The 25,981-nt window shown below is 52.0% G+C and overlaps 1 long non-coding RNA gene across 2 annotated transcripts in view; it reads right to left on the bottom strand.

Moving 5' to 3' along the window:
• Positions 1–25,981, bottom strand: part of LOC307177639 — a 277,789-nt gene that overhangs the window by 117,934 nt on the left and 133,874 nt on the right. Inside the window, exons 2-3 of one of the 2 annotated variants that reach the window (XR_013825079.1) lie at positions 10,506–10,648; positions 1,485–2,819 (exon numbers count right to left, since the gene is read on the bottom strand). This is a non-coding gene — a long non-coding RNA (uncharacterized lncRNA). Of the gene's footprint in view, positions 1–1,484; positions 2,820–10,505; positions 10,649–25,981 lie in introns of those variants that run through there. The other variant, XR_013825078.1, reaches the window with a different exon arrangement.

The following is a 25,981-nucleotide window of genomic DNA, read 5'->3' as shown; positions in this document are numbered from 1 at the left end:
TGGGCAAGAGTGAGGTGGTCTGGATCTGTGGGGAGCAGGCTCCAGCCCAGGGTTCTGCTCATCTCTTGGCAGCACCAAGGCCCCATGACTCTCCCTTTCTGTCCTGCAAAGCCCCTCCAGGCCCTGGGACCAGCCCTGAGCTGAGATGGGCTTGGAGCAGAGTGCCCACACTCCATGTCAAGTCCCGGCCCTGCCACATGCCCCTGCCTGGATAACTGTCCCACATCCCTGTCTCAGTGTCCTGCCAATGAGGACCTGGCCACTTGCTCTCAGACCTCCCAGCGGGGAGGAGGGGGCTGCTGCTTGCACTCCCCAGATCTCTGTTGTATATGTTGGTCTTTGGGTCTGATCCCACCCCAAGCACACCAGGGGCTGCATGGAGCCTGCCACACTGGACTCCCCACCTCTGCCCACAGCTGGATACAGCCAGATCTGTGACCCCAGGAAGCAGGTTCCTTTCAAGGTTCCAGGGCTTCCTGGTGGGTTCCCCCTCCTCCCAACAGGAAGTGATAATGTGGGCCAAGGAACGTTCCACGTAAGGGGGAGGGCAGCTTGCTGGGCAGAGACAGGAGAAGATGCACGAAGTGGTGGGGGAGAGAGATTCAAGGTCCTCTGCTTACTGAGGTATACCTCCAGACCTGGGCTCCTGTGAGATGCACATCTCACAGGGTGCCCTGAGGATTAAATAAGAACTCAGTGTGAGAATTCTGCACACATGTGCGGGTTGTCCTGCCAACCACAGGCTGTATTTTATCAATCTCTGTACCATCCTATTCTTAGCTCAGGACCCACAGCACCAGGCTGTTTCCTGCCCTTAATGTGCTCCATAAACGTTGGAGAGTGAATACTTACACACTTGGATTTCATCCTAACTATGGATGTTACCAGCCCAAGAGATCACCCCACCCTCAATGGTCAACATGGGTGTGTCTGAGACAACAACCCACACCCAGTGGCCAACATGGGTGTGTCTGAGACAACAACCTACACCCAGTGGCCAACATGCGTGTATCTGAGACATCACCCCACCCACACAGAGGAAAGAGTAGAGATTGTTACCAGCAAATTTGGCAGGCTGGTGGAGGTGGGGTGGTGATTGGGAGTGGGGTGTCTTCACTCAGTAGCTCATCTCTAGTGTACTGGGCCCTCTATATGAAATGTCATAGCATTATATAAAGAGGCTCATCAGATTTCACAGGTGATGGTATTAAAATTCATCTCATCCAATCCATGCCCCACCAACACACACGTGCACCTCACGTTAGAATCCCTTCCCCCACATCCCCACCAAGTGCTTCTCAAACCTGGGCACCACCCCCACCCACCGCCTTAAGCCCCTCAAGGAAACATGGTGATGAGATGGGGGTAGCTGAGTAAGCATATACAGCATTTCTAAAGCGTTTCGGCCGAAGTACTTTAGAGAAATAGGACTGTTACGTCACAACCAACAAGGGCATATCGTGGATGAGAGGTAAGATCTGCATGAATTTTTAAGATAACAAGACATCAAAGAAATGTCAGGTTTCCTTGGACCCCTTCTGGCAACAGATGCCCAGTCTTTCAGGGGCGCAGGTTTAATATTCCTGCCCTTTTGGAGTCTTCAGAGGAAAAATTCATACCTCCAGTGGAATACTGTGTGCTCTCTATCATCCAAGACAAGCCATTTAATCTCCCTTTTCCTGAGCACAGCCTACCGCATACAGGTGCATGTTCCACCTCTGGGATGCACCATCACATTAAAGAAATTATAACCAGTCCTTCCTTTAGACTCAGAAAACGAGAAAAACTCACTCAAATTAATTTCTTCATAGAAGATAAAATAAGGCTTGTACCTGCCTCAGCGAAAATGCCTCCTGAAAATGCCTGCCTTTACCACGCAGTCTGGGGCACTTCGTCATGGCAGCCCAAGTAAACGAATGCACCCTCACACATGACCACATTCCAAACAAGGATGCTGCTCTGGGTACACCAATCAGCCACAGAGTTTATTCAAACTTCACCAGTTTTGTGATCTGACTCATGTATCCTCTGTATCTGTGCTTCTCAAACCCTGTGGCAAAGAACTCACTCTTTTACTTCCAATTTACTGCAGACCTACATTTTGGGTTTTTGTTTTTTAAAGCTATAAAAATGGGATTACTGGAAGAATGGAATAAAAAGACATACAAAATACAAAGCCCAATCTCTTATTATTAGGTTCAGTAGACACAAAATCGGACAGAAAACTGCTCTTTCACATTGGCTGTAAAAGGTTCTAAATGAATACTTCCATCCTCATCTTGCAGAGACCAGGGCAGCAGCTCACAGGCAGGCACTGGTTCTTGGACCTCACTCTGAGTAGCTCTGATTTGGATCCTAGAGACACGTGAGCCAGTGTTGTCACCAGGGAGCAGCTGTGGGATCACATTCTAGATGGCCCCGTGCTAACCATTCCTCTGTAGCTCAGTTTCCTCAGGGAACCTAGCTTACAGGGTCATCGTGAGGATTAACAGAGATGAGGACCTTGGCTAAGATACCTGAAACGTGTCGGCTGGACCAATATCCAAGCCCCACGTACTGCTTTAGAGGCTCCAGGCCCAGGGGCGTCTCCCACGGGAGGCTGTTTCATGAGTGTGCTGTTTGATCTTTGTTGAACTTGGGTTTGTCTTCTGATTGCTTCCAGGTCCTTCTGGGATGCTGGCATCCTGATGAACCCCCACCGGTAGCTGCAGGTGGCCACACCCTGCAAGCTTCCTGCAATTCCAGCAGTTACCCAGCCACACTCAGCGACACAAGGTCACTCAAAACACCATCTGTCCATGCGTCACCTCCTCTCCCGCCTCAAGGAAAAAGAGAAAAAGGATTCTGTTCCACCTCCATGTTTTCTCCCCCCACTCCGCACACACCCCCCACTAAAGTTAAGCTTGTCTCGACCTCTACTTCTAAATGAATTTTTCTTCCTGAGGCATTTGCTGACACTCTTTCTGTTCTTTGCCCCTCAGAACACCGATGTCTTTGAAAACACCAGGCCTGGGAATACTTAATGTATCCTTGCAAATCGGATAAAAAAAATAATTTTCTCCCAATCCATAAAAATCCCCACTCATCTGTTTGCCCTTTGAGGGGAGTTCACTGCCACGTCAACGCAGAAGAACAAAGTAAGGCTTCTATGGAATCAGACCCAGGGGCCTAGGCCAGTGCCCGTCCGGCAGTGGGACCAGCAAGCACACGTCAACTTCCGGGTTAGGTCGGCTCACAAACCCTCATGGCCCCCAGTAGCCCATTTTGAATCTCGAATCAGTGGATTTGTACAAATCCATGTAGAACCTCTCACACGTCTCTGTCCAGGACTTGTCCTTGAAGCCCGAAGTCCTTTACAGGAACTGCACGTGATGCGTGCACAAGTGTGTCAGCATAGCACGCTGAAACACAAAAACTTGTCCCTCCCTCCTCTCCACGCACCTGCCTGCTGCTGTTGCTGGTGATAATCTTTTACAGCTCGGACCAGATGACATGGCCCTGATACCGATGGCCCGTAATCTCACGGGAAGATGCACCACGTGCACATGAAGGTGACTGCGGACGGCGTTTGTTTTCCGTTCTCCGAGGAGGATGCCCCACCCATGTTGGACTTTTGTATCCGTAGACTTCAGTGCGGCTGGTACCAGGCCGTTTGCAGCCTCAGCTCCCCCTCGTCCCCTGACACCTTTGTTCCTTTCTCTACTGGCCTCCCCCAGTCCTGGATTCTCACTCCCGCACTTCATCCTCCGGTAGCCTGCTGCGCTCCTCAGGCTTCAGAGCCTCCACATTTCTAACCCCCAGCGCTGCTACGTGCCGCCCACCTCCTTCCCCCGAGGCCTCTCTCCCTCACCTTCGCATCCCTTCCTTTGGGCCTCCCAAGCCTCCAGGGAGACCCTCACTGGCCCGGTTCTGAAACAGCTCCCAAGACGTGCGGCAGGAACTGTTTACTTTTAGTTTGCTCTCAAGACCAGTCTCAACAGTGGACTGATGACACAGAAAGGACCTCAGCCAAAAGCACCCGGCACTGCTGCCCCCCCCTGAATTACAGAGGACCTATGACCTTGGGTTGGGGTTTTCAAGAAGCCCCTCTTATAGCTTGAGGGTTCTGGCCTTCCTAATTGGCCTATGGGTACATTCTTATCATTGTCTTTAAAATGACTAATGATGGTACTTCTGGGTGGGGGACAAGCAGAGTTCACGGTGTCTGGGCTCACCTTCCTCCCCGGTAGTCTTGGCGGATACAGTAGGTAGAATTGTGTCCCCCCAAAAGGATATCTTGAGATCCTCACCCCAAGTACCTGTAACTGTGACCTTATTTGGACTTAGGGTCTTTGCAGATGTGATCAAGTTAAGAGGAGGTCCTCCTGCAGTAGGGTGGCCCTAATCCACAGCCGGAGTCTTCATAAAGTGAGGGAAACTTGGACATACACAGAGGGGCACGGTGTGTCAAGACTCAGGGACAGACAGACACCGAGGGGAGAAGTCACGTGGTGACGGAAGCAGAGACTGGAATGATGTGTCTGCCAGCCAAGGAACGCCGAGGGCTGCCAGTGACCACAGAATCTGGAGAGAGAACGGGCCCTGCTGGCACCTTGATTGCAGACCTCCAGCCCCCAGAAGTGTGAGAGAATAAATATCTGTTGTTTCAAGGCCCGCCGTTTTGTGGTCCTTTGTTGCCACAGCCCCAGGACTCGCCCACAGAGCATCTGAATCTGGAGCCCCCCCCCACACACACAGGTTCCCCATCTCAAAGCCCTGGGCTCTGATGAGACGGCTGCCAATCCCTGCCACTCTTCTCAGACTATTTCCATCCTGGGAGCAGCCAGCATTGCTTCCCTTCCAGCCCCAGAGCTGAAGCTACATCTGGAAACTCTTCTCACCCTTAATTGTTCTTAATGCTTTAACACACTGAGTGACTAATGGGCTCTAATTGGACAGCCCCGTCGCCGTCGCCGAGGGGGTGCTCTGACAGCACCCTCCGCCACCCGCCCAGCCTCCTGGGTTGCTCACTCCCAGAGTTCAAAGGTCACCAACAAAAAATACTGGCCTGTTCTCCCATTTTTAAAAAGATGTCACACCAGTGCCAATAAGCGGTTTCATCCTTCAACCAACAAACATGAGGCAAAGAAAAGGAGAGCAAAAAACCAAAAGCAGATGGGACAGCATATCACCAGTGCCACCGAGGTTTGTGACACCTGTCTTGGACAGAAAGAAGGGTTCTTGGAGGCAAACCTGGCACTAGTGAATGTTAAAGAGGCTGGAAGATTCCAGCCACAGAGAAACAGGGTCCAGGCCTTCCCCACGCAATCAGAGGAAAGGAGAGGGGAGAGAGAGAAAGAGAGACAGAGAGAGAGAGATAGGGAGAGAATGAATATAAGGAGAGGGTTCCAGACTCTTCCCCCTTCCTCATGGGCGCATCCCCAGAACGTGTTCTAGTAGTAAATGTTCAGAAGGAAGGATTAAAGCTGACCTCAGCGCTCTCCCAAGTCTTCTTTTCCAAACACGTTTAGCAATAGAAGAGCAACCACAGGTATTTCTAGAAAGACTCATCTTTCCTTTCAAAAGCTGGCTCAAGCTAAAGTCTTCAAATTAAAATATCAGGCATGAGAAGCAAATAAGATGCCTCTGCAAGAAGGGAGAAACACCAGCCTCATCGTTCAGGTGCGTATTACCTGTTCCACCCAGCAGCCACCGGGACTTCCTCATGCGTGGCAGGAATGTAATAACTGCAAGTGTCAGAGAAACATCCCATTAGCTTCTGGTGTAACTAGATAAAGTCACGCTCTCCCTCTCCCCACCACCGGGGAGACATTTACCTCGATGCTCTAGAAAGCTCTGTGTGCATTAATATTGCTGATGCGGGCAGGCTTTGCTACGGCTTGGCCCCCCGAGGGTGCCATGTGATGGATTCCAGTTTAACAGCTTTTAAAAACAAGCAGACAAGAGACGAGCGTGATGGATGGTGCAGGAAGCACGCTCATTCGGGAATGATTTATGGGAAGTCGCATGTTGCCGCTCAGGGGTCCATCCCCTAGGCTGGGAACTGGGGTAGACAGATGGGCTCTAATATCGTTGGGGGGGGGACAACAGCCTGAAGTGCTAGCTGCACAGCCACGACACGCTCACGCCTGACCCAACACGCGTGGGGCAGCCCCCGCTTCGGCCACGCGCTCTCCTCTGTACTTGAAAAAGTGCGACTGGCCCAGCCCAAAGCCATTCTTCTTGGGTGTGGACTTTCCCCTTCTCTCGCCCCTGCAGGTTTTAGGAGCACCCTCTGAGGGGCCAGAGGTCAGAGCAGAAGACTTTGTCCATCTCTCAGCTCCAGAACAAAGGTGCTCCCCCACCCCAAAAAACATCTGGAGAAGGAACAGCCAGCTGTGCCCTCTGCTCTGTCTGAGTGACCGTGACGCACAGCACGGAGGGTTGGAAGGAGTCAGACCGTCCAATGAGAGTGGCGACGGGGAGGGGAGAGAGAAAGGGGAGGGTCGCGGATAGAAGAGTGTGTGATGCCCACTGCGAGTTTCTGTTCTGGATACTGGCAGGCGGGTCCTGCCCTGTTGGTCTAGAGCACGCATCTGTCCCTGGCTTCTGCCACTGCACATAAGAGACAAATCTCATTTTGCAGCAGATAAATTTCCACCCATGTTTTTAATAAGGACTCAGAACTTACAGTAAAATCCAAATCAAATCCATATTTAAAGGTTGAGCCTCAGAATGGGATGTAATTTATGGGACCCTTTCCAAGGCAGAGGAAGGGAGCCAGGGATGGAACAATGTCTTGGGAGGAAACAGCTTCCTCCCGCGCCCTCCTCTGACCCCTTCCTGCCCCCACCTGACCCCAGGGCTCCATCGAGGATGCGTCTGCAGCGATGGGGAGCTACACTAGACAGTCCCACATGCCACAGGAGCTGGAACAGCCTGCTCACCAGAGCAGAAGCTCCTGTGTGCCCTTCTGTGCAGTTTCTCCATCACCGATCCCAGAGTACCCCTAGGGAGCACTTTCTCCAGGCAACCTTCCACTGCGAGAGGGCATGGAAGACGTATATATGCAGGGGCTCCATACGTGCCTGTGTTGGCGCCTCTCCCCAGCACCATCATCCCCCAAACCTCCATCCCCCAGGTCGACTTGTCTCCAAAACGCCTGTTCCTGCTGAAGGTGATTAAGTCACGGATGAGGGGGCCCCTGGGGGAGAGAAACCAGATGGGATGCCTGCTGCCCCATGCCTCATTTTCTTTTCAGCCTCAGCTCTGGAAGCATGGGGGCACCTGGAGGGTGGGTTTGGCAGCCCCCTCTGAAGCCTGCATCTGGATCCCACTGAGGAGAGTGGGAGCACCGCCACTGGGTGGGAGGGTGTCTGCAGGGGCTCAGCAGCCGGCACGCCTGACCGCTGATCAATGTGCCTGGCCCTCTCCCTTCAGACCCACCACCCACCTGAAGGTGATCAGAAGGTGATACACAGGGCCCAGCTGCCTCTGCAGGCTTCAATGCTGCTCAGGGTGAACGGGACGTGAGGGTCTTCCCTTCGATGCTTCTCTCCCCTGGGCTTCACCCCACTGGGAGGGAGAAGACCCTTGATGCACATTCCCTAAGCATGCCTTCGGAAGCCACAAGGGGACAGAAAGGGCGTGTGTACCCAGAAGCCGCTCCGGGTGGAAAGGAGCTTGCATAGCCCTCCTCTGAGCCCCAAATTCCCGGCCCTGCCATCGGGATCGGCCAGTCTAGTGCTTTCAGCTTCCACAACACCAAGGATTTACCTTTTGAGGAGAATGCTCGTTCTCAAACCCACAGAAAGGCGAGGCTGGGGCCTGCAGCCTCCTTCAAGGAGGCAGCAAGGAGAAGTACCCTCCGAGGGATCACAGAGCTGATCCACAGTCACCTGCCCTCAGGATGTGGGCACCCTGCTGCCCTTCCCCCAGGGACAGAGCCAGGTGCACTTGCTCAGAACCAGGAGCCTGAGATTAAGGGGATGGTGCATGACCCTAGGGGTTATCTGGCTTACGCTGAGGTCAGCCCCAAATCATGTGTCCAGTGAGGGTGCTTCAGAAAGCTGGCAAGGCTGGTATCTCGGTGCGTGCAGTGACGAGTGACGAAGGGGCTGCGGAGGATGGCGCCCTGGCACTGGTTTTATGGCAACGCTGTGAGGAGCCCCAGAGAGGAAGCTTCAGAAGGTCCTGGGGGATTGAGACTTTCTGATCGGTCATGAGGACTTGCTCCTCTGTCCCAGTGTGGTCTGGGGCATATGTTCTTCCTTTCCGGGCTCTCTAAGTGGTCTCCAGTGGTTTAGGGAACGGAATGACAGCATGATTTCAGCGTAGAAGAGGGGTTGTTCAACATACTCATCTCCAACACGTCCCCAGACCCACACCTTTCTCATCCCAGGTCCACGGCACAGTCACCCTTCCCTGGGAGAAGGAGCATCCTCCTTGCTGGTCCCCCTGCTTCTGCTCTGACCTCCCTTCCCTGTTTGTCCCCCACCCAGAAGGCAACGTCATCTTCATACAACTCAAATCAGGTCATTCATCCCTTGCCCAGAGCCCTTCAATGGCTCCTACCATCCTTAAGACAAAATCCAAAATCCTTAACCCTGACCTAAAAGCTTCTGAACGTAGCCTGGTCACTCTCTACCTCACCTCCTTCCATGCCCTGCTCACCCACTCCACCCTGGCAGACCAGCCTTCCTGCTGCTTTTCCAATGTGCCTGTGCGTCACTGCCTCAGGGCCTTTGTATTTGCCGCTCCCCCGCCTGGACCTCTGCCCTCAGAGCTCTGCCAGGTGGCCTCCTTCAACCTATGCTCACACCAGCACCCGGGGCCGCCCTGACTGCCTGCGTGCTCAGCAGCCTCCACGGTTCTCAATTACCCCCGCCCACCTCATTTTCTTCATAGCCGTGTCACTACCTGACGTTGCTCTAAATAAGCATCTGTTTACCCTCCACGTCCCCGCTAGAAGATAAACACTATGAGGGCAAGAACTTGGTGTGTCTCTACTGCATCTCCAGACCCACACCTGGGCTCGGCACCTGGAGGGGCTCAGGAATGGTTGGATGACTGAATGCAGACCAGTCAGTGGACCCACCAGCCCACTGAAGAAAAGGACCCAAATGCTCTGAGGCAGGAAGATAATCGATTTGCGTCACGAAAAGAACACAAGCAGTGCATTCCTGGAGATCCACCAGTGTCGTCTGTAGAATCTGATTCCATGGATTCTAAAATGGGCATCTTTTAAGGAGCATTAGAGAGACCAGCCTGTGTTTTGGTCTCTTTGCAGAATTCTTGTTGGTATCTTTCCGACTACGGGGTATGGGGGCTCTGGTCTTTCCTGCCCTGGATGACATGGACCCACCAGCTTTGCGCATTTTCTCAGCAGGGAGCGGGGCTGCACGGGTGTAATAACGAATTTTTCTGGTTTCTGTCCCTGGTACCTGAGAGGTAACCTCTAAAACCCATGGAATTCCTGAAAGACGGGAGTGCCTTTTGATATTCAAGTCCCTTCAGACCACAGCTGACTTTATGCTAACCAGGTGACTCAGGTACACCCTCAGATAGCTTCAAGGAAGGGGTACTGGTTAGAGGTTTGGTATTTTCACTTCCCACCTCAGGGGAGGGAAGAGTTGCTAAAGACTGAGTTCAACCACGTGGCCAATGACATAATAAGACCCCAGTAAAACTCTGGACACCCAAAGCTCGGGACCTTGGTGGTTGATACACACATGGATGTTCTGGGAGGGTGAGCTGCCCTAACTCTATCGGAAGAGGGCATGAGGCTCCAAGTCTGTCCGGCGCCCTCTCAGACCCCTCCTATGTGTATCTTTATAATAAAACTACTTGTAAGTATAGCACTTTCTTGAGCTTTGCAAGCTGTTCTAACAAATTATCAAAACTGAGGGGGTTGTAGGAACCCTCGAATCTGTAGCCAGTGATCAGAAGTGCAAGTGGCCCTGAGACTTGCAGCTGAAGTGGGGCAGTCTTGTGGGAGGACGGGCCCTAAGCCTCTGGGGTCTGCCAATAACTCTAGGTGGCGAGTGCCAGGGTTGAAGTACAGTCCAGCCACTGGAGGGAGGAACAGGGCAATCACCGAGTCCCCTCTAGAGCCAGATGAAGGCATCAGAGCCCATCACTGGTTACAGGGGAATGTGCACAGCAGGACACGGAACCGTGCAGGGGAGGGTCAGACCCCGACCTTGGCCTCTAGGCATTTTGTGCTGACACTGGACAATGGACACAACCCTGTCCACCTTCCTTCCTGGGATAACAACTTCACGGCCAGGCTGATGGATTTCAGCAGCCACTCCTTACAAAATCCCACCCAAGGCATTCCTGGGGATCTGCTGATTCTCCCTATCCTACTCCCTGAAGCCACAGAAGACACCACAATCAGCAAACCAGAGCCAGCAGAAGAAGGTCCCTGCAATTCCCTCGTGTAAAATAAAATCGCCGCATTAAGATGTTTTTCCACCACAAGTGCAAACTCCGAGGATGGGTGTGGTGGGCAGGTGGCGCCTTACCTGGTAGTGGAAGGTGAGGTCTGTTGTGCGGTAGCAAGGAGGCCCCCTGGGGTTCTTTCTGGGACTCTCTTGGGGTGGAGGGTTACTAGGGAAGGCGAGTACCAGCAGGAAAAGCTTCAGGATCTCAGAGACAGGCTTCCAACCTGAAGGAAAAGAAAAGAAAAAAGGTTAAATGCCTTTGGAGCAAACATCCGTTTTTTGATATGAAACAAACATTGGTGTTAATAAACAAGAGAAGAGAGAGCAGCTTCAAGGCCAGTTGGTTGCCACCAGGGATCACACCCCAGGGGAATAAGGGGAACCTTGTGGAAAACAAATCATTAGAACCCAACTGCTGCCTGGGGTGTGACGTCCTCTGCTGCTTGCCCAGCTCTCTTGCTGTGGAGCCCTGAGCCCTGCAATTCTTTGACCCCTCTGTGCTGGTCCCAAACCACCTTGTCTCATGCCCTCTCCTGCTCTTACTTCCCGCCTCACCCAGTTCAGATTCCAGGACCTATCACTGCCACCACCGCGGCAACTGCCTTGTCCCTCTCTTTTTAACAGATTCCTCAGGTGATTTCACTCTCCTGATGCACCCCTCCAAACGTGTCCTACTTCACTGGGAGGAAACACCCAGATTTGCCTGCAAGCCGGGTCAACCCAGGTTTGCGGACTCTGAAGCGTATACGATTTAGGGGGCTTTCTAAGAAAATAAGACAAGATGGTGGATGCAAAAGTAAGATGTAGGGTCTTACACGGGGCCCATGGGTGCATAACTTCAGGGTAAATCCTCCTCTACCCACAGGACCCTAAGCAGTCTGGCCTCCTGCTGCACCACTGGCCCCTCCTCCAACCATTCCCCACCCCCTGCAGCCCCTGGGCCTCCTGGCTGTCCCTCCACATTCAAGCACCTGCATCCCCCCTACATCAAGCCTTTGCACCAGCTGTTACACGGATAATTTCCCAGAAATTATCGAATCTGGTGTCACACAAATGCACTTGTTTCCTGTGGTCTTTCTTTGCCCCTCTCCCACCCCGGAACGCCAGCGTCCTGCGGGCACTTGATCTGTTTTATTCAACTCCATCTCCAGGGCCTGGAACATGCCTGGCACATCGTTGGAGCTCACTCAGTATTCGAGTGAATAAATGAATGAATGAAAGAACCACCCCCCCCCTTTTATTCTCCTGTTTCACACTCTTAGGTTTACTTAGAAGGGCCTCCCGTGTCAGTCTCTAGAGCAGGAATTCCCAGGAAACAGAAGGGAGCTGGTTGTTTCTGTTCATTTTGTTGGTGGTGTCCGGTTGGGTTTTGCAGGGGTAGGAGGCACCTGGGCCTTGAATTTTTTTTTTTTTTTTTTTTTTTGCTTAATTTACTCTAACCGAGTGTGAGTGCCATCAGGCAAACAGGACACAAAACCATTTAGGGGATCCATTCTGCTCATCCTGCAGAGACTGGCTTTGGGCCAGGGTTGTGAGATCATGTTGTCCAGGGAATGGTTGAGCTCTGCCCCACCCCACCTCCAGTGGAAAGGCCCCCATTGGCACATCCCCAGAAATCTCACAACAGAGATTTTTTAAAATAATAAAGAAAAAATTACCAGTTTTTTTATTTTTCTAAAATCTGGTTACTTAAGGGAGCACTGCCCCATCCCAAATGGCAGGGCCAAACTCACAGAGTGCTGCCAACTGCAGAGACATGCCCGGGCACATGTGCCTTTCCAGTGACCATCCGTGCCATGCACAGAGCCAGGAGCTGGGCATGGGAGAGGCCAGGAACAGCCCTGAGCTCCACAGGCCACTTTTCAAGGGGAGAAACAAGTGTGTGATCTGATTCTCCTAGGTCAGTGGGCTAAATGCAATGAGAGGGCTGGCTGGGGGAGGGGCTGGGGGAGAAAGAGGGGCTCAGGCGGAAGTGGAGGGAGCCCAGGTAGAGGCGGCTCCAGGTGGTAACCCCAGTGGCGGGGCTAGAAGGCAGGTAGGCTGGCTTCTCTTACAACTAACCGCGTGATTCTCAGGAGCCGGCATAAAAGGCAAGGGCTGCTGTTCATTTTCTCCCAGACCCGCTGGAACAGGAGCCACGTAGGGCTGTGGATGCTCCCCAGCCAGGCACCACCCCCGTGTCCCCGGTACCCAAACCTGGGCAAGAAAGTGACAAAGGAAAGGGCGCAAAAATAGGGGGGACAGGCAGTAAGAATCCAAGGGATGCCCCCAAACTCCTCCAGTCCCCAGCACCCTGATCGTTATGGACGATCCCCAAATCCAGGCCACCTTCTCCAGGGGCAAATGTCTCTGCATCCCCCACCCACCTGGCGCCCTAACTCTGCCCCACACGCAGTGCCTGCCGAGAGCAGGGCCAGGGCCCGAGGGGGGCCCCTCTCCCCGCTTCATTTGTTTTCCTCCACCCGAGCTGAATGGGAGATTATCTAATAGCTTGTCCCTGATTGCAGTGGCACATTTTCCCTCACTCCACAGTAGGAAACACCATCCATCACCCACAGAGCAGAAGCCAGGCCCGCAGTTTCAGGGACCACAGGGCTCACCCAGATGGGGCGCCCCAGCTCCCGGGATGCCAGGGGAAGGAACTGGTCCCATCCTGCCCACAGAGCCCAGCGTGGGTGGAGGCAAAAGGCCAAGCAATGAAGTCGCCAAGATGCCTCTCTCAAGGCCCACAAGGTTGGCTCCGTTGATAAGGCAAAAAGAAAAGAGCAGAAGGCCAAGCCTGCCCAGGGCCAGGTTCAGGGTCAAGGCTATAGCCTGTCATCTCGGACTCTGGGCTCTGAGGCAAAAGGGTTGGCTAGGTCGCAGGAGCGATCTGCGTCTTCCTCATTCTCGGAATTATATTTCTTGCGCCCGACCATGTACCAAGCTCGGTGCCAGGCACCCGTGGTTCCAGGCTTTGCCAGAGCACACCCTGCGCAGGAGGCAGGCAGGGGCCTCCCACTGCTGCCCTGCAATCTGCGAGGCCTCCTCGCCCCTCCCACTGCAGGGAGGCAGGCAGAGGGGGAGGATTCTGCGGCCCCACCCCCACCGCTGCCCACACCCATTCCAGAACCCCAGGGTCACCAGGGCGCAAGGGCTCACTGTGGGCCAGGACTCTTCCCTGCTCCCCCTACCTGCTTCAGGATCCACACCCCTGGCATTAGTGGCGGGTGCCCTCAAAATAATTTGGGGATTGACAGAGGCTTACATCCCAGGAAGGCTGGAGATGTGATATACAGAAGGCCCTGGATCTGGAAAGTGCCAAGGGCGAGGGCAGGGAGCCTGGGCGGGAGGGAGGGCTGAGTCTCAGAGGGCAGTAAAGAGCCCATTCCCACTGCCTGCTTCCCCACATCTCAGCTGGGAACTGAAGTCTCCCAGGCCTGTGGCCCAGTCTGACTACTCCAGCCCACGGCAGCTGCTGAGCCAGCCCGGCTCCCAGCTTTGCTCCCAAGGAGGCAGGAAGCTGGGGGCTGCCTTTTGTGCTCCGGCCCCAAAAGGCCTCCTGTTGGATTCTTGCCACTGGGGAGAGAAGATGGAAAAATTAACACCTGGGCTTTTAAAAGGTATCTTCTGCAAAAAATAAGCCAACACAGAAAGGGGCACAGGCCCCAGCGGAGGCTCCTTCAAGAACAGACTTGTGTGGATGACAAGGTCCTCTGGCCACCCTCAAACTCCAACTCTTCTGACGAGTAGTTACACAGCCAGGGACTGGGCAGTCAGCCCCTCCATTCCTCTCTGAGGGCCCCTGTCCTCTGCCCACCGTGCAGCTGGACTCTGTCCCGAGGGGCTGAGCAGAGGGGTCCAGGAGGAAGCGGGGAGGGGAGTGAGGAGGTGGGGAGAGATGAAGGGACTGGAGGAGGGAGGCAGGGGGGAGGGAAGGAGGGGGAGAACCTGGCTGAATCATCATCATCATCATCACTGAAATAGGACTGAACGTAGTCCCATAAGGGCAGACCTGTGTTGATCTTTGCTCAACATGGCTCCTGGTACCTGGCCCAGTACTGCACACAGTAGGTGCTCAGTCAGTAAGTGAACAATGACAAAGAAGGAGAGGAAGGCACATCCGGTTGACCAGTATGCAGGGGAGTAACGTTTCTCATTAAAATTCCCAGTCAACCTTAAAACCAACACATGGAATTAACTGTTCTTAATTTGGGTCTATCAGCGGGATGGTCTCCGACTCCCAGAGGTAGAATGACCTTCACGTTCTACACAGCAAAGCCAGCAATCCGGGCCCACACAAGCCCCTCGCACTCACAGCTTCTCTTGCAGAGAGAAGGCCCAGCAGCCAAGCAGATATTCTGGATTTGCTTCCAGATCTCCAAGAGAAAGGTGCACTTGGACTTTAGGGCCCACAGACAGACTGGGACGACAACAGTCCTTTATAAAGTACAGGTCACCTGAGAATGTGTTTTTATTTACAGGACTTGGGTTGAGGCAACACAGAGAAGCAGAGACAGCCCATGAGCTAACATGGAGCCCTCCCTATAGTGCCCTCTCTGGGTCCGCTGCCGGCACATGCGCACCGTTGTGGGTTGGGGTGGGGGTGGGGGTGCGGGGAGGCTCTTTAAGACAACAGCGTCCCCTCTGGGCATGTGCAGCCCTGCAAGTGCAGGTCTCGAATTCGGGATCCCTTCGTCTCCTCCTTGGAACAAGGCACATAGTCGCTGCCCTCCATGACAGACTGGGTGACATTCCTGGAGACTCTGGGGCATTGGGGTGGAACAGTTTGGAGCATGTTCTCCTCCAGCCCCATCTCCGACATACTGTGTGACCCAGGACAAGCCAAATGAATGGCTCTGACCCTTTGCCCCATCGTATGAAGAGCCTACTGCGTGCAGACACAGACCCAGGAGCCGGAGGTTCCAAGAGGTGTGGTGTCTGGAATATCACCTGACCTGCTCCCCCCAGAGGCACAGGGATAATACATTCCGAAGGCTTTGCTAAATCAGACGCATTTTCTCCTAATGCCTCAAGTAGTCAAATGACCTCTCAGGGCCCCTAGAGCCACAGGCCTCTTCATAAAGGTCAGCTGTGGACCCCAGGAGCCGCCTAAGGGGGGGCAGGATGGAGTATAGGGGACCCCATTGCTTACGGCAAAGGTTTTCCCAAAGGACTCTGAAATCTTCAGAAATCAAGTTTTGGGGAGTTTGTTGTACTTTGTTTGTTTTAATGAGGATACAAACATTGCCAGAGATGTGCCTGCATTCTTGTGTGGCTTCCCAAAGGGACTCCAGAAATGGCATCAGCAGAATCCCAGAGGACTCAACATACATATCTTAGAAATGGGCTTTTCTTCCCACATCACACCTTTCTGCTGCATTTCATTGCAGAAAATGGAGCTTTTTAGTCCTCCAGTTCTGCCTGGCAGAAAGTAAAAGAAATTCAGAGTAATGGCACAGATTTTCCATAGAAACAGAGAATAGATTGGTGGTTACCAGAGGCAGGGGGTGGGGAGTGGGGGAAATGGTGAAGGTGGTCAGTAGGGACAAACTTCCAGTTATAATATGAATATGCTCTGGGGGTGTAATGCACGGCATGGTGACACTAGTTAACAGTGCTACAGATATGCTTTTGAAAGATGCTAAGAGCATATCTTAAAAGTTCTCATCACAAGAAAAAAAAAGTAACTATGTGAGGTGATGGATGTTAACCAGACTAATTAGGGTGATCATTTTGTAGTAAATACAAATATCAAATTATTGTGTTGTACATCTTAAACAAATACAAAGTTATATATGTCAATTATATCTCAATAAAACTGGGAAAAAATTCAAAGTAATGGCAGGGATTCGGTTTTCGTTTTTAAAAACCATCCAAATTTCCAAACCAAACAGAGCTGCTTATCCTGCTAACTGTACCCATTCGTTAAAACGTGGAGTCCTCATTCATTTGCCTGCTTTGTAGTTCAGCAAGGCACTGTATTCCTTCCTTATTTTTCTCTGAAACCCGCTCCTCCCTGTGTGCCAGCATCCCTTCTCCCATCTTCTCTCTTCAATCTCTCTCGAGGCATCTTTCAGAGATGCTGGCGGCGTTCCCCTCGATTTCTCATCACACCAATTCCTTCTCAGTCTGCTTCCCCCAAAACATGAGCTAATAACCAAAATCAGAGCTTAAAATGGGACTCAAGCTAAGAAAGCGAAACTTGCTATTTCTTTAACCAAGAGAAGAATGTGAAGCATCTCATTTCAGTAGTAAAGATTATAGGGGATATGTAATATTCTGAATAAATGAATCTCCTCCTCCCATTTTTAAACCACTCTTGTGAAACCAGCTTTGTTCCCGACTCCTCTCATGCCTTATGAATCCTGTCTCTGGCAAAAATAATTTGGGTTTTATTATTCTGGCATCTAGTGGGAGTCTGTGACAATTTTACTGTAGCTCTACTGGTGTTGCTTCTTCTTTTTTTAACACCAGTGTGTTTTAATAATAGTGTACCTTTAGGTATTGTTGAAATGTTACATTATTCAACGTATCCAACGGGAACGGGAAGGGCCTCATGTAATTTATGTGTCCTCGACACTGTGCTTAAAGCTTGTGAAATGGAGGGGTGTCATTTGGGAAGCAATTTTCCGCAAGGTCAGGGAAAATTGGAGTGGCTGGAGACGGTGTGACCCGAGTGACAGCCGGGCTCAAGCTGGGGGCTCAGAACCCCTGACGTGAGGCCGGGACCAGTGGCCAAGGGACTCCGGGCCCCAAACCAGAAATATTCCCCAAATACAGGAGAACTCCAGTATACTGCTGGATTGCTAGGCTGCTTGGGTTTCGAGCAACTCTTGATGAGATGGCGTTGCCAAGCCATGATCCAAAGCGTTCTCAGGCTCTGCTGTCCACTTCCCTGCCTCCCTCGCCAAACCGGGGTTCCTATGTCTAGGAATCGATGACCGAAACCCCGGGATGGTTAACTGGGCCTGTTCCAGACACGTCAGGGGACTTCAGGTCATCTGGTTCCCGCATTCTGGCCCTTCCAGAAAGCACCATTCCTGCGCCGAACGTCCATCAAGTCCCTCCTGTGCTAGATGCTGGGGACACAGATAAGAAACGCCACACTGACCTGTACCCAAGGGGCTTGTGGTACAGAGGGACAGGTGACAATAAACCAAAAATCCCAGCAGAGGTGGGGTGAGGCCACAGATGGCAAGCTCCACAGGGCAGGCCTTAGTTTTGCTCAATGCCATGTTCCCGGCATCTAGAACAGTGCCTGGCACATAGGTGTTAAAGGAATATGTCTGAGTGACAGAATGAAGGAATAAAGTACCAGTGACAAGAGAGGTGGACAAAGGATGTGTGGAACCCTGAGCAGAGGCTCCTCACTCATGCTGTGAGGGTTTTCTTGCTCCCAGGTGCCAATCCTGGAGTGAGTCAGAGACTCAAGGGGAGAGGAGGAGACAGCAGGTGCAGAGCCAGGAAGGAAGAGCAGGCGAGATGTCTCCCAGGGATGCAAACAATGGGGCAGGAGGTGTGGGATTTGATGTACTGGAAGATGACACTGGCCGATAAGTCAGGAATCAGATCATGATGCACCTTGAATGTCAGGCCAAGGACTTTAAAAGGCCACTTGAAGAATTTGAAGCCGGAAACGATGCAGATGCATGTCTTAGGAAGCTCACTCTCGTGCCAATGTGGACAGGATGGAGGGGGTAAAAACCAAGGCAGGAATCTTAATCAGGAGGCTGCCGCCAGGAATCAAGTGAGAAATTAAGATTTAGGAAAGGGCAGATGGAGAATTTGTGTGATGCACAGGACTGAGGGAAGGTTACACTGAGGGGACTTCAGCTGGGTTGATAATGTAGTTTATAAGTTATTCTTTACACCTTTGTATATGTTAACAATTACGTTATACAATTTTTCCAGGCTTGTGGAATCGAGTTCAGATTTCAACATGTGTTCAAAGAGCCCCTGATATGTGTAGGGGGTGATACTTTGTAGATGGTTGGGTACTAGGGTCTAAGGCTTAGGAAACAGTCATCTGCTTTGCAGATTGTGGCAGCCCGCCTCCAAGGTGGCCCCTACAATTCTCACCTCCTGTCCCCTTATGTAGCCCCTGCCCACATCAGACCAGCGCTGGTCTGAGTAACCACTAGAACATGGCAGAAGTGATGGTGCATTGATTCTGAGATCAGGTCATACTTACTCTGGGGGAAGTTGGCCGCCATGTCATAAGGACACTCAAGCAGCCATAGGGAGAGATCCACATGTGAGGAACTGAGGCCTCCCACCAACAGCCAACATGCTGCAACCTCATGAAAGACCCTGAGCTAAAAGCACTCAGCTCAGCCACCTCCAGATTCCTGAACCCCAGAAACTATGAGCTAATAAATGACTGTTGCTGGAAGCCACTACAATTCAGCGTAATCCATTACAGAGCAATAGATAACTAACGCAGGAATTACCAAAATATAAATATAACTGGTGGCTGAAGCCATGGGCATGGATAAGAACACCTCGTGAGAAGGTAGAATAGGAGTACAGACACCCCAGGAGTTTGTGGGAGAGAAAGGAGGAACAAGGAGAGACCCCAAAGAGAAGGAAGATGAGATTGCAAAATACCACAAAAGCCCAAGGAAGGAGGGCATTGGATGCTTCAAAGAGGTCCAGCAGGACTGGACTTCTAAGGGACCCAGTTGTCCTTCACCCCCCAGGTGAGACCTTCTCACTCACTGCTTCCTTGTGAGACTGCTGGCTCCATCCTGTCTCTCGTCCTCAAGTGGAAATCACATCTCTGATGAGAGGCCTTTCTCAACCACCAAAGCTAACGTAGTCCCCACCCCAGTTCCCTGGTCACTCTCCTTGGTACTTGTTGCAAACTAATTATGTTTTGATTTTTTTCTTTACTCAACCATGGTCTGCAAGAGCTGGGAAATATGTTTTATTCACCACTGTAAATCCAGTACCTGACATATAGTAGGTTCTTTATATTTGTTGGAGGAACAAATAATCGAATGAATGAACAAATGAATGGAAAGACTAAAACCCTGATTATCACCTAGTGGCCCAGGTTAACTGGTGGACAAACCATCCCTTCCCCCTTCACCCCTCCATTTCACCACACACCGCTATGGGTGGCGGGGCCCCTTGGCTGTGAAGGAAAACACAGCTGGATGGGGAAGGAGGTGAGGAAAGAGAGAAGACTCTGAAAGTAACCCTGATGGGCTCTTGGGGAAGAGTCTGGAGGAAGCCCAAGTGGCCGCCATACTTCCTCCAGGTATTCAACAAATCTGAAGAGCCTGTGCCACATCGAGCTATAGGTGATGGGAACCAAGGGTACATCCTATGTGGCCCCTTAGCAGTTCACAGTCTAGTGGGGAAGTGGGCAACCAGACAGGGGTGGCTAAGGGGTGAGGCTGGGAGGCTGAGTGTTCCCCACCTTGCCACCTCTACTTGGGAGACCCTGGGCAAGTCGCATAACCTCTCCTTCCTTCAGCAGCTCACCCATGAGGGGCTACTCAAACCACACAGGTGGTGATAGCACCACCTTTTGCCCATCACCTGCAAACACTGGGGCCTGGGCAGGAGCATAGGTGTGCACTGCCATGACTTAAACAGGAAATTATAATACACTCTGATGGATGCTACAGAGGGGGTGCACAGAGCACTGTGGACACAGGAAGGGTGGGAGTGGGCTGGGATGTGACTGGCTTTCTGAAGGAAGTAACAGCAGAGCCGAGCAGAAAGAGTGGAGCAGAAATGTAGGAAGGAGGTCAGGGAGGAGAGCCTCACCAGCCAAGGTGAGGAGGCCTGAGCACAGGGCAGGTGGCAGGACAGACAGGGCTGCTGGGGGTTGAAGGTCCCAAACGGCTCACTGAAGAATTAGCCCAACCTGCCTGCAGGGCAGTCCTTCGGCCAGTGGCATGTATCAAAAAGACAGCCCCTCCAACAGACACACTTGGAGGGAACCCACCCCAGGATCACAGAACTGAAGGTCGGTGATTTTTTCATCAGAACTAAGGAGATGGACAGGCGCAAGGAGAGAGCCTGGAGCCGACCATGTCAGCTCCATCTTCAGGCCATGTCTGTTCACAGAGAAGACTCTGTGATTTGGGTCCGGGATGAAGGGCAGCCCATTCCCCACAGTTAATCCTCACACTGCTTCCCTGGGTATTACCCACAGCCCACGCCCAGTAAAGGGTCAAACCCCCCTCCTCACACCGGTTCCCTTTCTTCTGCCCTCTTGCAGGCCAGAGACACCAGCTCAGGGATGCCCTCCTTGGGAGGGACAGGGACAGGGGAGTTCCCCCATCTAGAGAGCCTGATGGGAGGGGCCAGGAACACCAGCTATGAAGGAGTCCCTGGGAATGCAGGGCCTCGGGGGATTCAGGGGCAAAGAGAGGTGTAGAGGCAGCTCAGAGGATGGAGATGTGAGAAGGGGAGAGGGTATGGGGGGGGGCGGTGGCTGGCACAGGGCAAAAGGAGATGTGGGAGGAACGCAGGGGGCTGAGACATCTGGAGACTGGGTGCACTGGGTAGGGACAGGGGTGCAGGTAGATGGGTAGGGTTGCAGGGCGTGTAGACATGAGGGAGGGGACAGAGGAGGCAGGATGGAGTGCAGGGAGTGAGGGAGGGGCATGGCCTAGAGGGATGGGGAAGAGGGAAGGGGTGGGAGGAAGAGAGCTCGAAGGGCAGAAGGGGTGAGCAGGGGAGGGGCGAAGAAGGTGGGAACTAGGTGGAGGGAGTGGGGGAGAGCATGGCGGGCAGGGTAGGAGGAGACATCTGGGGTGGACGGGCTGGGGGCTGGGGGGTGGTGATGAGACTGTCCGCAGTTGCTCCCGCCCCACGCAGCTGGGCCCGGCAGATAGCGCAATGCCAGCAGCAATCAGAGGCTCTTTTTCACTTATCTCTGCGCTGCCTGGTATCTGCGTGGCGGAAACAGGGCATTTGGTTATAGGATTTTGATGTTGAACAGCTGACGTTTTCTCCAGACTGGCTTTACGTCACAAGTGGAGGGGGCTGAGATCTTAATAGGATTCTAAATTTTGGAAAGTGGAGAGGTAAGGAAAGGGCGGAATAAGGACTCCTAGGGTTCCCTCCTGAGGATGCCTCAGTGCCTGCATGAACTGGCATTTTGGGGTGCCGATGGGAGGGGCACTGGGGATCTCAGGGGGGTGTTGTGGCCTCTGGGTCATAAAAGCCAATGGGCCTGAGGGAGGACTCAGTCCTTGCTCTCACAGTGCAGGAACCGGAATCACTGCTTCCCCCAAGACCCCTTTCGGACCTGGGGTCCTTGGGATCCCCTGACCTGGCCCTGAGACCTCCATTCTGTTGTGCACTCACAGGTCTAGGGGTTTGCCCGAGCCCGACTGTGTCTCCTGGAAGGTTTTTCAAATGTTCCCCCTGTTGAGCCACACCTCCCTCCCTGGGCACAGGGAATGCAGTTCCAGCCTGAGCTTCAGGGAACTAACTTAAAATGGTAACATGTTTTAAAAATATATATCGCTAGCTACCGTTAACCACATGACCTTTGCACAAACATTCCAAGAATTCCCCAAGGGCCCTGCTGTGGAATAATTTGGCCACTTGGAGAAAGTCGCCTGATCCTGGTATGGGTACTGGTCCTTGGCCACCCCCACCTCCCCTGAGCACAGGAGGCAAACAGGGGCAGATGTAGCAAGAGGGATTTGGGGCAGAAACAGTGAACCGAAGGATTCCTGGGCGGGACACAGCATTGAATCCCCACCCAGGGCGAGGTGTCACATATCCCTTTTCTTGACAACCCGGCACACATCGATGCCCACCTCTGAGCCTCCCACATATGGTCTCAGGTGTTCACAAGATTGTCACACGAATGCCAATGCCTATCTGCCCTGCCACAAGTCGGGAGTGCCTGCCACATAGGACAAGGACATCTTCCTGGGGGACCTGAGTGGGACGTGCATGGAGGTGGGGAATGAGCTGATGATTTTGCCTGGTGCTTTCCAGCCGAGGACCCTTCTCCTGGCTGGCTGTCCCTTTGCTGGCCCCTCTCAGCCAGGCCATTAGCCCAAAGGAGCTGGGTTCCCACAGGCCTGCATTGGTTGAGGCCGTCCTGAGAGTCTTGCTAAGGCTACAACTAAGTCCTGTGTTCACCTGCCTGCATCGCATCACCCCACCCAGGCACTTCGGTACCCCCTGCCGAAACAAGGAACTTTCTCAAGAGATGAGGAAGTTCCATATCTCAGTCTAGGAAATGGTTAAACAGGTGCGTACATTTGTCAAAACTGCTTGGTCTGTACTAAGACCTATAGATTTCATAGTATGTAAATTAGTCTCAAGTTTTTTAATTAAAAAATATGTCACCGCCTGGACTGACAGTAGATCCTGAGTTACACCCACTCTCTCAGGTCCCTGAGGCTTCGGAGCCTTTCGACTCACCAGAGTCAGCGACAGGAGCTAGATCAATACGCCTGGAAAGAAGCAATAATCAGTGTAATGATACTGTGGGTGTCCCATGCTTGGGGCTGAGAGACTTGCCCCAGGGGGCTTCTACCAGCAGTGGCAGGAGGGCCACAGCTGTCAGCACGCTGTCACCCAAAGCCTCAGTCTTCCCTCATCAGCTCTCTAGCCGTGAGAAGAAAGGGGGGAACATGACAACACGGGAAGTGTCCTCGCCTCAGACTCCACCCTGGCCACCTTGCACACCTGCAGCAGGGACCGGAATCCACGCCTGGCCTCCTCTGATGAGTCCCAGGTGGAGATGGACATACCACGCACAGGGCTGGGGGCATTGAGAGGTGGGGCAAACCCACAGCTGCCCCCTTTCCTTCGGGAGCACAGTGGCCACCTCATCACCACCGGGGATGCAGGACTGCAGAGGCCTCTCCTCTCCCTCTGGCAGCCACAGGGCCCTGGTCTCAGCCAGGCCTCCCTGGTGAAGCCGATGTGCAGGGGGGCTCAGGAGGGTCACAGTCAGAACAGCTGGTGCTGCTGAGGAGCAGACGAGAGCAGATGGGAGAGACGCTGGCTGGAGAAGCGAGGGCCACCACAACCTGCTTCCTCTCTCCCCATTTGCTTCCTTGGCAAGAAGCTGTCCTGCCTACCTCCTGCCCCACCTTCTGGATGTGAAACTTAGACCAAGGTCTGGCAGGGAGGAGGCCTCTCTGTGCAAGCCCAGGTCAACCCGGACCCTGCTATGGCCTTCAGTCTGCTCTCCCTGAGTGATCCTGGCCACGACATCTGTCTTCCTAGGACCTCACTTTCCTTCAGAGCTCCTTTGGGCAGCATTCTTACTACCCAGGAGATAAGTTTTAGCTCATGAGGAAAGGAAGACCTCTCCAGAGGCAGCATGGCTTGGTGAAACTAGGAGTATACATCAGAAAGAGACTAAGGTCCCTGCAAATAATAAATGCTGGAGAGGTTGTGGAGAAAAGGGAATCCTCTTACACTGCTGGTGAGAATGTAAAATGGTGCAGCCACTATGGAAAACAGTATGTAGGTTCCTCAAAAAACTAAAAATAAAGTTGCCATATGACCCAGTGATCCCACTCCTGGGCATACACCCAGACAAAACTATAATTCAAAAGATACATGCACCCCTATGTTCACAGCAGCACAATTTACAGTAGACAAGACATGGAAGCAACCTAAATGTCCATCAACAGATGAATGGATAAAGAAGATGTGGCATATATACACAATGGAATATTACTCAGCCATAAAAAAGAACAAAATAATGCCATTTGCAGCAACATGGATGGACCTAGAGATTATCATACTAAGCGAGGTAAGTCAGAAAGAGACAGACAAATACCATATGATATCACTTAAATGTGGAATCTAAAATATGACACAAATGAACCTATCTACAAAACAGAAATAGACTCACGGACATAGAGAACAGACTTGTGCTTGCCAAGATGGAGGGAAGGGTGGGGAAGGGAAGGATTGGGAATTTGGGATTAGCAGATACAAACTATTATATATAGGAGGGGTAAACAACAAGGCCTAACTGTATAGCACAGGGAACTATAATCAATATCCTGTGATAAACCATAATGGAAAAGAATATGAAAAAGAATATATATATATAAAAAACTGAATCACTTTGCTGTACAGCAGATATTAACACAACATTGTAAATCAACTATACTTCGATAAAATTTAAAAAAAAGAAGAGGTTAAGGTCCCTGGAAACATCAATTCCATTTGTCTACTCAACCATCTGTATATCTGCCATCCATCTCTCTGCTCATCCATTCATCCATCCATCCATTCACTCATCCACTCATCCATCAACCTACCCACCCACTCATCCATTCATCCATCCATCCACAAAGTAACCCCAGTGAGGGGCAGAGAAGGCCCAGAACAGGGGCAGGGGCTGGAGGGCAGTGCTACAAGACTAAAATGTAGAGTAAGTACCTTAGAGTCTGGCCTTGGGAGTCAGATAAACTTGGGTCAAAATCCTGGCTCCCTTGTCACTAACCTTTGTCAACCTCAGTTTGCTCACGTATAAATTAGGTAATAATAATTCTCTTATTGGGTTACTATAAAGAACAAATAAGATCATGTATACAGAATGCTTAATTTAGTTACTAGTCCATGGTAAGCACTAAATAAATAATGTGACTTTGCAGTTCTTCCTGCTAAAAAGGTGGATTCTCTTGTCCCAACCTCTGTGAATCTGGGCTCAACCATGTGAGTTTGGCCAATAGAATGAGGCAGAGGAGATGGTGAGCTATTTCCAAGCCGAGGCTAGAAGAAACCTTGTTTGTTTCCGCTTTTCTCTTGTGCCTCTGCTGTTGCTACGGTTGGGCCCCTAGTCCCAGAACAGGGATGAAAGATACATGAAGCAGGGCTGCCCCAGCTTGACCCAGCCTGGAGCAGAGCCACTGAGTCAATCTGCAGACCCACAGGGGAGCCTAGCCAAGATCAGTTGACCCCCCCAACAGACCCAGGGACCTGTGAGCAATGAAAAGAAATGATTCTTGTTTTAAGCAACTGACCTTGAAGGTAGTTTGTTATACAGCAGTAGCTAACTAATACACCTTTTCCCCTTTGATTTCTCTACCGCCTTCTCCTGTCTCTGTATCAAAGACATTATATAACTTCTAATTATGTCTCTCCTACAAAGCCAGAAAAGGAAAGACTTCTGCAAGCAGATCACGTGAAGCCTCAATTCCCTGCCTACAACCCGTGCTACTTCACTGGAAACAGGAAGTGACATTGCAGCTCACAGCTCAGGCAGAGGAATGACCATTGAGAGAAGTTCAGCAAGGTTGTCCGTGGCCTGGAAATGCAGACACCAGTGAAAGGGATTTGTCTGTCTGTCTGTCTATCTGTCTACTTTGAAGTCGAGGTAACGCAATTTTCAGAATCTCCAGGGAGCTGGGCTCTCAGTGGCAGGGAAGAATAAGAATTTGTCGTGGAAACTGCTGCTCAGCGGAGATTAGGGTTGCAACAGAGGGTGCGTGGCTCTCTCCTGCAAGAGCATTAGGGATTCCACACGGCACGCTCACTGTAAATCACTTCCCATTTAGGCCCGCTGCTGAGGGGCCAAAGGTCGATTTTCCATGGTTATGACAACAAAAACTAAAATTGGGTCA

The sequence above is a fragment of the Stenella coeruleoalba genome, assembly GCF_951394435.1.
Source record: "Stenella coeruleoalba genome assembly, chromosome: 19".
Taxonomy (NCBI): domain Eukaryota; kingdom Metazoa; phylum Chordata; class Mammalia; order Artiodactyla; family Delphinidae; genus Stenella; species Stenella coeruleoalba.
Note: the sequence above shows the minus strand (reverse complement) of the source record. Positions and strands in the feature narration are given on the sequence as shown.